Genomic DNA, 14,648 nt, shown 5'->3' on the forward strand with positions numbered 1-14,648 from the left:
TAATATTCTGTGCTGTCCTGTTGAACTTACGCATAGACTTTCCCAAGGCTGAGCACGATGTTCAGTACAAGTTTGGCTGACAGATAGCTGATTAACGGGCAGTCCCATGAAGAGGCCGTTCTGGTCACATAGGATAGTGCTATTCATCTATATTCATTCTAGTTCCAATAGCTTAATGACTTTGCCACTTTAACCAGATGATGTATTAACTGGTGCATCACATGTATTTGTATGACCTATAATATTTCCATGCCCTGCTCCAAATATGGAACCACCTGCTTTTCTCGTCTAGATACAGAGATTCTCAGTGCCAAAGATCAGTATTTTCCCTAAAATAAATAAAAAACAAACGCAAAGGAACTACCAGGAGGGATTTGATTTAAATCAAATGCATTTAAATCACGATTTAAATCACTAGTCAGGAAGACTCGATTTAATCATGGTTTTTATATATATAAGTACATTCTTGTTGGTTGTTATAACCTTAATACATGTTTTTCACAACTCAGAAATAGATGTAAGTTTCATTTTTAGAAGGTACACACTGTACATTTTTAAGTGATTTATTTTAAAAACTTTTCAGTTAGTTTTACAACTATATCAGAAAATGAATGATTGTTTGGTTATTTCATTTACCAAAGGTAATTGAAGCAGATATTTATGAAGTCACTGGGAGGTGAACTATCTCCAATTCAACAGGTTAATCATTAATATTTGGAGGATTTTCTTGCCCTGCTGGATTAGGAGGAGAACATCACCAGACAGACATTTAAATTGTTTTACTTAACTAAAACAACAACGTTAAGTATTCTGGATTTTTTTCTTCAACAGCAAACATATAATATTTGAACAAAACAAGCATATGAATTTTTTTAATGTATTTAAACGTTCAAGTTTTTTTTTAAATCAGGTTTGTTTTTGTTTGTTTTTAACTAAAATAGTTAAATGAAATATTTTAAAAACAAAAAACAAAAATTAAAATAGACTACGTCAGCCAGGTCAACATGAGAAACTTTAAATATTGGCTTCTGCAGCTAACTCAGTCGTCTTCACCTTCATTTTCCTGTTTGTTCATAATCTGGAAAAGAAAAACAAGCTTTCCTGCTTTTTCAGGTCCCAAACGATTTCTCTTTTTGGAATGAATTAGTCCAAAGAAAGAAAATATTCTTTCTACACCAACAGAAGAAGCTACTGCTCTTAAAAGTGAGATTATCACTTCAACAATCTGAATCCAAGTGCTCAAGTGACTTCCACCAGTTCACTGGTGTGACTTGCTTTAAAACATCATCAGCAAACATACATTTCTTGAATGGTTCTTATTCCCAAGATAGGTATATTTTACAGCCTGCTGCCATTATAGGTTTTCCCTTCTAGTGAGAGAATGGTATGGTAGATCTCAAAACAACGAAGGCTACACTCAGAAAGACCTCAAGACTTCTGGAATATGCTGCTCAAACAGTTTCACTTTTGTTTCTGCTGCCTGACCCTCCCTTCCTACATTTATCTCCAGACTTCTTCTCCTTGTCCAGATCTACTCCTCCCCCAATAATCTTCTATTCATTGAACTTTTTGAAACTTTGCACTTTTAGAGAGAGGTAAAGGATTGACTCTGTGTACACAAATTTGCAGAGGGACAATAGGGTTGAGGTCTGTTATTTCTCACCACTAGATATTATTTATTTATTTAAAAACATTTTTGCTGTTAACAAGCATGTTATCTCTGGATACACAAATCCACAGTTTGAGAACTGCAAAACTAAGCATCTCGGATGGTACCTTCTAGCCTGAGCACTGAGTCCCATTGGGCAGAGAGAAAGATTAACTTAAATCTATACAGGAGCCCCTGGAACTCCATAAAATTGGGTCCCTAATCCATGAACTATTAGAACTCATTTACAAAACTTTTCTTAAACATTACATGAATATATTGTCCCACACTATAGAATTAGAATTTATAATCCCTATTCCATGATGAGATATCTTTGAGCTATAATGTATCTATCTTGAAATAGGTTTTTTCCTCAAAAAGCATTTTATTAAAAAAATTCAATTAAAAAAATCTGATTTTATTGATTTTTTTTAAAAAATCATTGATTTTTATCCACCTTGGAAACTACCCAAGTATAGCGGTTTTAACTCACAATCCTCACCATTCATCCACTTTTAAATGGTTGTATTTGGTTTCACCCCAGAACCCTTTGCACTGGTTCCCCATGATGCTTCAAACCACACCACAAGTGCCGCAGCACTTCAAAAAAGCAACGTTAGATTTGGTGCCACGCTTAGTGTGAGGCTCCGGTCACAAAGGAGAGGATAGCCAGGGACTGAGCAAACGTGCATTAGCAGAAGTCAAGGCAGGGAAGAAAGGAAGGACAGAAATTTTCCTTGTGACACACGGGTTGAGACACCATTTTATTTCTGCCATGTTTTCCCCCAGTAAATCTCCATTCAAGGCGGGACTGCTGTGATGGCCGCTAAGTAAAATATCCTAGTTCTAGTCAAGGATGTCCTTATTTTATCCAAGGGCAAACTGAGGCCCAGGGAGGTGAAGTGACTTGTTCAATGTCCCACACTGACCGACCCTACCCACCAAGCTGGAGCAGTAATTCTGTTAGCTATACACTAAACAGAAGTGATAGAACTAAGCTAAGTGGAAGCTCTATTGAACTGCTATAGTAGAGATAAACAGAAGCTATGTAACTAAGAAGCAGACTATAGTCTCGGGGCAGCATCTATGCAGAGATGTGACCACATGCATTAAACCAGTGTTTTACAAACACAAAATACTCGATATTCAAAACGAAGCTGAAGAAAAATCTGTTCAGTACATTTTCCATGACACAATTGCCTCGTAAACTGTTCCAATAGAGGCCTCCTTTTCTGGGGTACTTACACATTCAGAAGCACTTCACCATCCAGGAGACACGCTCACAAGTCATGAATGGAAATGGGAGCACTCCCAAATGATGGGAAAGTCTGGGTTGTTTCTAGAGGCAGCTGCTTTTCGCGCCTGCCAGGCTCAAAGAATTATTGAAAACTTTCCAACACTAATTGGCGAACACAAAAGTCTTCAGAACCTGATGCAACAAACAAGGGGGTCAGCAGAAAAAGCAGATTGCCCAGAGAAAGGCATTGTCAGTAATTGTGCCAAAACCTGGGGCAACGTTTGGGCCTGTTGGTTTTACAGGGGCTGTATTGGGAGGGAAGTTACACTTGCCCATCAACCCTGGCACGGGTAGGAAGTGGCATGAAGGGGCTGATGAGCTAAAATGAATTTAAACAGACTGGAAAAAAAAAATCAAAGGGAAACCCCAAGTAACATGTACATAGCTTCTTACTGTAATCCAGGTACAATACAAATGTTTAACGAAGCCTTCCCTGCAACACTGTGAAATGTTAATACAATAAATAATTATTATTATTAATTTAGACTAAGGTCTTGGGGTCAGGTAATATGGTTTTATGTGTATTATGCATTTAAAGGTACTATGGGTGTGAGTTTCAAATGTGCCTGATGGAGCTGCAATACCATTTAACTCTTCTAGAGCACTTTTTGTCCATAGGTCATAAGTGCTTTATAAAGGAACTATCATTATCCTCCTTTACAGATGGGAAAACTGAGGCACAGAGAGGGGCACTGACTGCCACAAGGTCACCCAACAGACCAGTGGCAGAGGTGAAAATAGAACACTGGAATCCTGAATCCCCGTCTTGTGCTCTGCCTCATAAGGTCACGCTACCTCACGCTACCTTTAAGAGTCAATGGAAGTTAGGTGCCCTAATTCTTTTGGATGCTTTTGAAAAAAAATCTTACTCTGTTTGAGTAATGGATAAATAAGTCCATTTTTCAGATGGGAAAACTGAGGTACACAGGTTAAGTGACTTGTTCTAGGCCACTGTGAGAATCAGTGCCGGAGTTCAGATAGTTCTCCCAAAATAAAGTAACAAATTTAAGCCATGTCAATGTCTCACATCTCTTTTGTGCCTTAATATGGGTCATTCCTTCCTGGGAGGCAGCCTGGGTCCAGGGGATAGGGCACTCGAGTGGGACCCAGGAGAGCTGAGTTTTATTCCTGGCTCTGCTACATAACTTTGAGCAAGTCACTTCACTTCACGCCTCTTTTATGATTTTAATTATTTATTATTTTACAGCAGCTAACTGCACAAGAGACTTAATTACTACTGTAATAGAAATAATAAAACATCCATAGAGAAGCACTCTAAGTTGTGAGCCCAGACAGTCTCCACCCACCCAAACTGATATAGTATTTGAAGTCATCAAGCTGGAGTTAACAATGTTAAGCCACACGATTGCAATTTGACAATCCTTGGTTGCATTTATTTAAATGTGTTCCTTTCACTTCTGCTGTAACTGAGCCAACTCTGGCTATTTTCTGGATCAGATTTTGTTTTTCCTTTTAGAAAGTAGCTAATAAAAATATTGTTCCTTTAGGACTTGTTCCAAGGCAATAGGGCTGATGCAAAAGTGTTGTAATTTTTATTGGCTTTTTAACAAAAACAAAAAACTATTTTTTAAAGACAAAACGAGAGATGAGTGCTGGTATAAAGTGTGACTCCAAGAGTCATGTGGAATGAAGTCATCTCTCCACTGAGGGAAGCACTGTGCTAGAACATGAAAACCAGAAGCTGAAAAGGACCATAAACTAAGTGAAATTGACCTGGGTAGTTTTATCATTCCAGCAAAATATAAAGAAACTGCATGAGGCCCCCATCTAAGGAGCAGGTGTAACTGTGTTAAAAGTGTGTCTGCGCTGTTGAAACGGACTCTGTACATGGTAGAGTTCTGTGTTTGTTTCTTAATCTACTACCACCCATGTTCAGTTTACAAGTAAAAAGATGTTTTTTCCCCAACTGCTAGCTCTGGAGAATCAACCAATGATCTGAGAGCTGAAATGGTTTTTTTTTTGTTGTTTTTGTTTTTTTACAGCTCAGGCATCACTGTCAGCAATAAATATTCTGCAACAGAAATGCATGTTAGGAGAGAAAGGATGATTCTGTGGCTAAGGCACTAATATAGGACTCAGGAGGTCTGGGTTCAATTCCTGGATCTGCTGCAGACTTCTTGTGCAATCTTGGGCAAATCACTTAATTTCTGTTTCACCCACCCTTTGCCAGTCTTATCCAATTAGACCATAGAGATCTCTGGGATAGCATCTCTCACTATTAATTTGTGCAGTGATTAGCATAACGTGGCCCCAGTCTCCAGGCATTGTTGGGGAATTACGGTAATAAAGCAGTTAGCAATCCTGGAGATGATGAGGGAGTTAGAATAGAATCCAGACCACTCTCTCTAAACTGTGTTGGCTCTGCAGGGCTAAGAGGAGTAAACAGTAATAAAAAATTACTTTTGTCACTAAAGTTAGCAGAGACAGTTCTGAACACAAATAGGGAGCAGATGTGTTGGTGAAGAAGGAGCTAGGTTTTTATATCATAGGCCCACACTAACAGTGACCCACAAAGTTTTCTATTTAAAAGTGGGCTTGAGTCTTTGTTTATAATGTATAAAGAAGGCCTCAAAGAGGTTTTTTCCCATGCTTGTTCTTTTTTAACCTTACAAATACTAGAAATGTCAACTCTAGTCTTCTCTCGTTTTGCTAGAAGAACTACGACTTGTCTCAGACCATGTGTATTGTGAGTTCTCACACCTCAACTGAAACGATACAAAAAGAAAAGGAGTACTTGTGGCACCTTAGAGACTTACCAATTTATTTGAGCATAAGCTTTCTTGAGCTACAGCTGAGCTGTAGCTCACAAAAGCTTATGCTCAAATAAACTGGTTAGTCTCTAAGGTGCCACAAGTACTCCTTTTCTTTTTGCGAATACAGACTGACACGGCTGCTACTCTGAAACCTGAAACGATACAGGAGCTGAAAGCTTCCAAGACATCTTTTCTTCAAAATGTTAGTTAATGAATGAAGCTACATAGGCATTAACACACAAAGTTTTGTCTAACTTGAATTCCCTTCCTCACCCAACAGCTCAGCTTTCACTCTCTCGAATCATGCAATCTCATCATTTCACTGTCTAAGCAGGGACTATCTCTTCTGAGTTTGTGTAGTGCTACCTGGTACAATGGGGCCCCAATCCTGGCTGGTGTCTTTGGGAGCTACAGTACTACTGTCAACCACAGAGTCCTCTAGGACAAACAAGACCTGAGTTTCTAATGTAAAAAACAAGTGCGGGGGTCAGGAGAAGAAATAAAAGCCACAGACTCACAGGCCATCTTTATAAAACTCATAAAGCAGTAAAAAAAGTGCATGAGTCCATTTATCTCTCTCTCCCTACCAGGAACCGCCACTGACTTCAACAGGAGCTCTGGGTGGTCAGCACCTTTGAAACAAATCAGATCATAGAGGGTTTACATAAATACTTTTTATCTGACCATTGTGAATGAGGCCAAACCAAGTTCTAACAACTAGGTGAACAAGAACAAGCCATGTTCTAGCCTAGCTCTCTCTGCCTGGGCTCACACATTGCTTTAATATGTAAGTAGTCCACAGAGGACCACTGCCAGGCGGCATAGGTTAGAATAGTGGTTCTCAACCAGAGGTACGTGTGCTCCTGGGGGTATGCAGAGGTGTTCAAGGGAGTACATCAACTCATCTAAATATTTGCCTAGTTTTACAACAGGCTACATAAAGCACTAGCGAAATCAGTACAAACTAAAATGTCATACAGACAATGACTAGTTTGTACTGCTCTATGTAGTATCCACTGACAATGTAAGTACAATATTTATGTTCCAATTGATTTATTTTATAATTATATGGTAAAAAGGAGAAAGTCAGCAATTTTCAGTAATAGTGAGCTGTGACACTTCTGTATTTTTATCTCTGATTTTGTAAGCAAGTAGTTTTTAAGTGAGGTGAAATTTGGGGATAGGCAAGATAAATCAGACTCCTAAAAGGGGTACAATAGTCTGGAAAGCTTGAGCGCCACTGGGTTAGTACAGCCCCCCAGCCCAGAGACAGCACAGAGCTGAGCAGAATATAAGGGAGCCACAATTGAATCTTGGCCTCAGCAGATAATCCAGGCCGTGATTTTGATCACAACAGTGTCCCTTTGAATAGGCAGGTTTACACTAGTTCCGAAACATCAGCCCTCAGCCTTTTAAGATCATAACTCAACCTTTCACACAACGCATCATTGACATTCTTATAATGGCTTTTGCTCACATTTTAACCTGTGGCTTGTCTCCGCACTGCTTGTTTGAAGTTCTGCACTCTTAGTGATTTCTGGCAGGGCCAGTGACATTGGTTGGGGAGAGCATGGCAGTCTGACTGCAGACCTGCTCCTCGCTGGACCCGGCCCATAGAAATGGATTACATTCAAGCATCTTAACAGCAGGCAGCGATTGTTTTAAACTGCCCAATAATGAACCCAAGTTTAAGACCAGGGCAGGCAGCTCCTCCCCAGCAATACCAGGGCCAGGCTGAAGCGTGCTGATTAGAAGGGGCTCTTCATGAGCGCAGCTGGATAGAGGAATGTCGCTTAGCAGCAAAGAGAGCAAAAGCTAAGACAGGTACCGCAAATCTAAAAACCCCTTAAAATGCAAGTCATCCCCAAGAAACCCCTCCTTTCCCACAATGCAGGCTGGGCTGATGAAACTTGACACTCATCCCAGCAGGAATAATTTCTGAGCTGGGGTTCACAGGCCTGCGGGACAGACAATCAGCAGACCAGCAAACAGCGCTTAGCACTGACATAGTGCTTTGTCTTCAAGCCATTTCCAAACACATCTCTGACCAGCCTGCCTAGATACCTAAAGATAACGGGTGGGCGCCTCTACCTTTGGCTCGCTCATGTTTATGGGGCCTGTCCAGATGCACCGCTCGCCCCTTCCTATGTTTGGAATGGAAGCTGCAAGGGGCAGGGACCTGGTCTTTATGCTGTATTATTTAGCCTAAGTACCACATACTCCTGCAGCACTACAGAAATATGAACAATACGTTCCAGTCTGCCCTTGTTTAGAATGGCATTTCCCAGCTACAGACAAGAAGAAAACAGATCCTATAGCACGTCAATGCCAACCTCTAAATGATGAGACAACCAGAAATCAGCAGGAATGCCCAGCCCAGCAGCCAAAGAGTGCCACGCAATCAAACAGCCAGCACACAAAAGGAAAACCCAGTTCCTGTTTGAAACCAGAACTTGATCTGAGTTAAGCAGTAGATGACAACGGCCAATGTCCTTCCCATCTCTCTGGTTTCAGGTCCCCATTTGTTCCCTCTGCTTGGAATTAAGGAGAGGATGCCATTCAATGAGCATGTGTGTATCCTTCCTGTCAAACCTACACCCATGCGTGGAGGTTACAATCCAAACCAAGCCAGGATTGCAGTGTTGACTGTGTTCAGGTGGGTGTGTTCCAGGGAGAGAGGGGGCTAGGGATGGAGTGCACATCTCAAAACAAAAATCTCGTCTAACAGTCTCTCCCCGCCACACAGCCTTCCACGTTTAATTGCTGCCAAGCCAAAAGGGACTGCTGCAGGCAGCAGCATCCCTAGCACAAAACCCAGCCTACCATAAGGACTATGCCCTTTTCTTTCCCCAGCCCAAGGACAATGCTTTGCCATGAACAATCCTGTAGAAAGGAGATGCAATGCCAGACTTCAGCGTCCCACCCCCACACCACCCCTGGCATTTTCCAACAGGGAGCCGCACCAGCTTCATTCATTCCCCCACCCCTTCTTTGTTGCTGGCTCAAAATTCATAGATTCCAAGGCCAGAAGGTCCATTGTGGTCATCTGGTCTGAGCCCCTGGATAACACAGGCCAGAGAACTGCCCCCCAAATAATTCCTAGAGCAGCATGGGCTTGCATGATGAGCCCCCCGCATCTCGTTTGTTGCAGTGTTCTCCACCCTCCCTCAACCCAGGCCCTTCTTACCTTCTTCCTTAGCATCCAGCTTGCAGGGGGGCTGTGGAGGAGCCCTCCAGGCGGTTTGCACGCCCCTCTTGTCCCCAGCCCTAGCCGGAGGCTACAGCCCTCTGGAATACAGCCTGCCACTCCCTCAGGCTAACACTAGCTGCATCCAAGCAGGCAGGCGAGGGAGAGAAACCGGAGCAGGAGGGAATTGACGACAGCGATGCAGCCAGAGCTGGAGGATGCTGCTGCCAGGCGAGCCCAGGGACTGTCCAGAGGAGTCTCCTCCCTCCCCCTAGCAGGCCATGGGGAGGGGAACAGGCACTGCAGTCACGGGGGCTGGCTCGGCTGCCTAGCAAGGTGATTGCTCTTGCTGAAGAGGCTCAGTCAATGTGCCTCTAACGCCGGGCTCTGCGAATCCCCCTTCCCCGCCTGCTTGGAACAAAAGGGGAAGGAGCAGGGGAGGGAGGGGCATTCCAGCTGTTTTTGTCAGAGCTGCACACAAACCTTAATCTCCCCGTTTCCCAGGCCTGAGCCCAGCCACAAAAGCAAGCGGGAGGCTGGAAAATGTAGATCCCCATACAATGCTTGCAGGCAGCTGAGGAGGGAGTCTCCACAGGGCAATTTCAATGAGGGCTTTGTTTAAAGTGCCCTATGTGTTTTTAAGGGAACGAGGGATAGAGGCCAAGATACAGCACTGGGAATCAGAAGACCTGGGTAAGGATTCTATTCTTAGCTTGGCTACCGGTGCACTGAGGGGCCTTGGGCAAATCACTTCTCCGGTGCTCAGTTTCCCCAACTATCAATAAAGACCAGGGCAATCCTTACAGGTGTGTTGCAAGGCTGAATGCACCAGTACCTAAGAGGCACTCTGAGATTCCCCAATGCAAGGTGCTTTTTGTACAATTATTAATTACCATGCAGGACAGATGCACTGTAAAAAATCCCCCATCGTAACAGGGAGTCATTTTTAAAACTGCCTTGTAGGCCCAGCAGCTGTACTGAGCCACATGGATTCACAGGGGGCTCTGTGTTTTGTTTTAAAGGCTTTGCTCTGGGCTACTTTATGCTTCTTGAGTTTCAGGTTCAAATACTCCCCCCCCCCAAAAAAATAATCAAACTGAAAGTCAGTCAAAGTCATCCAATTTCACAGTCTCCCCCGCAAAAATAATAAGTAGCCCCAGACCCACTTGAAAGGCCACCCAGCCTCACCTAAAGGTTCACAGCCCTCTGTCACAAATTCCCCCAAACTCTCCTGGCTTCACCAAGCTCTGGTGAATACACCTTAAAATACTTTTTTCCTCCCTACCCCTAAAAAGGGGATGGGGTGGGGAGAAAATTTCCCCTCCCACTCAACAGAAATGCTTGGTTCTTCTAAGAGACCCATCATTCAAGGACATTCAAGTAGCCCCCTTTCCTCATCATTTCGGTTTTGTTCCAGGTAACTCAAGGGAGGGTTATTCTAAACTACATTGAACTTTCTGGGTATTTTTAAAGTTATGATGACTATTATTATGTATTTGTGTAAAGGAGAGGGAGGAAGCAGAAAATACCTTGTGGCTTGAAAAAGACAGTCTGACTCTGGAGAACTTAACTAGAGTGTTTCTAGGGAGCCCAGTAAAAAGGTATCACCTGCAGCTTGTGATTCAATCCTTAGTTTAAAAGCCAGGAATGTTGGGAAGAGGTAATGTCCACCCAAGTTTGGTAAGAGATGTGCCTTTAGCTATGCTATCACCATGCCGATGCCCTCAGATCTGTAAGCAGGCACAGCTAAGCTTAATCACTGCTTGGATGGCAAAACCTGCAAGGAAGAGGTAGGTGCTGCAGGATGGCACTCTGCCCTCCGAGTCCCCAGAAAGTAGTGCCTTTGCAGGTGTGGGGCATCTCTGTGCTGCCAGAGGTGTGCTCTTTTGGATGAGAAGTCAGCATTAGAGATCCCATGGTGCTTCACTCCCATGGCAGCTTTACTCCAAGGATCTCAATGGAGTTTACCAACGTCAGTGAATTAAGCCTCAAAACAGCCTTGTGAGGCAGGTAACTATTCTCATGTCCCATTTTACAGGTGGGGAAATCAACACAAAGAGAGGTGAAAAGACCTGCTCAAACTCAGAAACAGAACCCACGTTGCCTGACTCCTAGGCCTTTCTTCTTTGATATGTTAAAAAATTGCTACATATCTCCCCCGAAACGACTGTATTTCAATGGTGGGTGCAGCAAAGTGGGGGGCACTGTGACCTGGTGGAGAGAGGCCTAGACTAGGCCACAGGAGTCCTTGGGTCTATTGCTGGCTCTGTCACTGCCTGCTGGGTGACCTTGGGCAAGTCACATCACCTCTCTGTGCTTCAGTTTCCCCATCTATAAAACAGGGATAATAATACTTAACCTCACTTTGTGAAACATCTTGAGATCTACTGACGAAAAGTACCTTAGATATGATATTTTCAAAGCTACCTCAGGGATTCAGACAACAGAGTTTTGAAAATGTCACCTCTTTTTAATGTGCTTTCAGATAAGATGTTACAAAAATGATCATTAGTTAGTATTATGAAGTTTAAATAAATCCTTGTGTAACCTCCCTGGATTCAAATTTTAGGTCAATTGCACAATTTTATGAAATATTTTCATATGATATTTCAGTCTTGGTACTAAAATTTCCATATATATAATTTCACTTACAGTCCTCTCTCCATTACAGCGTATAAGATCAGCAAGTTTTGTGTTATATTTTGTCTGAGAACAGTGTGTGGTCTGCACAGTGGTTGAATGTCATTTCCTCACTTCAGTTTCATTTTATTACAAGGTCCCAGGACTAATTTAATCTAAAATGCTTTAAAGGTAGGCTTGGAAGGATTAGATTTTTATCAGTAAATGTTGATTTCACAATGCGCACACAAACCAAAGAAAAAATATTTCTATCAATAATAGTCCAAATTTACAGACAGGCAAAGTATGAAAACTGCAGCTTGAGAACTCTTAGAGTTTTATTTAAGGCCATTGACTTTATGTATTTTGATAAGTGATGTTGACAATTTGTTTTTAATGGTTATAAAGCTTTAACTTTTTGAATCTCAGCATCTACTGTCATTAAAAATTGTCTGACCACTGCCCCTCCATAATTTCCCACAACTCTAAAAATTTAAATAGATAAAAATAGAAAAAAAATGCTTAAAAATAAACTGAATTGTGCTAAGCCTATTTTAAAGGCAAGTACATCAAGAGCTGGTATGTTCCTGAATGTTTTTATATTTCACGAGCAGAAAACTTGAGTTAAAAGAGCACTTTACTTTCTCCTGCAAAACTTCCAGTACTCCTGAGAGCTCCTCTCATAAACAGCCATCTATCAAACTGACTCTTATTTGCATTTCACCAGTGTAGCTTCAACCAGGATGAGAGGCCAATTGTGTTAGGCATTGTACACGCTTATAGGAGGACACAGTCCCTGCTTGAAGGAATTCACTATTGTAGGATCAGGGCTCTAAATTGTAATCTGCTCTTCGGAATCCCTGAAAACCTGTGGGGTCCCAGAGGGCTAGATTCTCCTCTCACTCACACTAGTCTACATTAGTGTAAAACTGGTGTAAGTGAGAGGAGAATCAGGCCCGTTGACCTCAACACAGAGCTAGTCAAAAAAACTTTCTACTACACTTTTTCCATTGAAAATGCCATTTTGTCAAAATCAAGAAGTTTTGCAGAAATGTATCTGTTTTGATTAAATTTCTCAGGTCCAGGATGGAAATTCTGCTGACAGGATGGAATTCCCCCCATGCAGATTTACCAGTAGCACAGTTGTTAGGTAAGTTGGGAGACCTAGGTTCAAGTCCCCACTCTGCTTGATTTGTAGGCAGGACTTACACCTGCTTCTCCTACATCACAGGTGAGCATCCTAACCAGCAGGCTATACAGCCAGTCTCTCGGGCATGCTTTTTTCGCAAAACATTTTGAAAGGTCTCAGTTTTGTTGCACAGTGGAACGAAAACAAAGTTTGAAACCTCAGACTTTGTTTTGCAAATAAAAAAAAAGAGCTGTTGTTTTGTGGACAGCCCTCCTGTTCAACGGGGCTCCTCATAGGTACAGGAGCTTGCACTAGCAGACCCCAAGTCAGAATCAGAGCGCCCTGTCCCGCAAATAGTTATGCGTTTGCTTAACTTTACACAGGTGAGTAGTGCCAGTACGGTCAATGAGGCTATTATACGCATAAGTGTTGGCAGGACTAGGGCCTCTGACTAACAAACGTTTCTAGCCTACTGTATTGGCCTTAACCACCCTCCTAGCATAGACTTGCTGCCTTGAGCTTGAAGTGATGGGATGTACATTTTGTTTTGAAAAGTGGCTTTTCATAGGTAGTCAAAACTCTCTCTGCTTGACTGATACGTTATTTTGATTCAGTGACGGGATTTGCATTAGCTTTTGGGATCACTGTAGATCTTCAAGGTTGGGGTTTTTTTAACGGTTCTGACAGATTGAAATGTCACACAGACAAAGCAACACAGGAACCCAGGGCATATTCAGTGCGCGCACACGCATAGCGAAAAGAAGAGCAGATGCAGGACGTCTCTATTGCTTATCTGTGTTATCTCGGAACGGAGACAGCAGAGATGAAATGGACGCAAACTCTTAGCTATCTTGTTTTCTTTTGTTCAGCACATCCGCAATCAAATCACCAGGAGGGCTGACGAGATGTCTTGAAACACAACTCTGTCATTACTTCAAAGGATTACTCTTTCTAAGGCCCTGGTCGTGCAAGGTGCTCTTGGGAGGAGGTGACATCTGTCAATTCACATGGTGACCTATGAATAACTTCTTGCCGGACCAGGGCCGACATTGGCTAATTCACTCACATCTCCTCAATATGTATTGTTGTTTTTACAGCACCCAAAGCAGGGATAGGTGCAGCACATAAACCGCATGGGATCCCAGCCTCAGAGCTCACAATCCATGTCCCCCATCCAGCAACTGGATTTGAGCGAGCAGACCCCTGTGCCCATGCAGACCTTCACTGACTGCAGTGGGACCCTGTGCAGGGTCCATCCATACGGATCCAATTGCAGGACTGGGGCTTAACTGGGGAGAATACAACGGAAGGGGGAAGGGATGCAACCCAAGACTCTTCAAAATCCATTCTAATCATCGTGTCTCTGGGGCTTTTTCAGCTCTTGCCATTTTGCTGATTTTTATTTTCTATTTTTCCATTTGTTTGATTGTAACCTTTTCATTTTTCTTTTTGTTTTTTAATCCTTTGCTGTTTTTCTTATTTCCACCCTAACCCTATTGGACTTCCCCACCCCAAAACAATTTCAAGCACTCCTCTTTTCTTTCACATTTACACCAGAGTAACTACATCTTGGCCACACTCTCTGCTCCCCACCAGGGACTTCTCTCCTGACAGTCCTACCCTTCTTTTTACTCTTGGGGTCCTATAGCCCAAGTGTCACTGAATGAAAGTTAGTTCTGATGGTTAGTTCTACTGACGTCAATTACCAAAGGCCAAAATGAGAAAACTCTGGTGGATGGAGATTTGCCCTGATGACATCAGTCTGCTACATGGGATGCTGGAAGTTCTTCCCTGCTCCGTTGGTGTCCTCCAAGCTTTCACCCTAGTGTATCTCCCCTGATTTCAATGGGGTTACCCCTGGTTTACATCACTCTGAGTGAGAGAGAGAGAGAGAGAGAATGTGGCACAAGATCTTTTAACGACCACTTGAACACATGTATGTTGCCCATTTGGTTGGGGTGAGGGAAGGCCATAGGGGCCTGATTTCATAAAAT

The 14,648-nt window shown here is 42.6% G+C and overlaps 1 protein-coding gene across 2 annotated transcripts in view; it reads right to left on the bottom strand.

Moving 5' to 3' along the window:
- CLIP2 (CAP-Gly domain containing linker protein 2) overlaps positions 1 to 9,315 on the bottom strand; it is a 122,302-nt gene extending 112,987 nt beyond the window's left edge. For both annotated transcript variants that reach the window (XM_073315254.1, XM_073315253.1), the window contains exon 1: positions 8,907 to 9,315. The gene's annotated coding sequence lies outside the window, so the exon portion shown is untranslated. The remainder of the gene's footprint in view (positions 1 to 8,906) is intronic.
- Positions 9,316 to 14,648: the final 5,333 nt, after the last annotated feature.

This window comes from Lepidochelys kempii, chromosome 17 (genome assembly GCF_965140265.1).
Source record: "Lepidochelys kempii isolate rLepKem1 chromosome 17, rLepKem1.hap2, whole genome shotgun sequence".
NCBI lineage: Eukaryota > Metazoa > Chordata > Testudines > Cheloniidae > Lepidochelys > Lepidochelys kempii.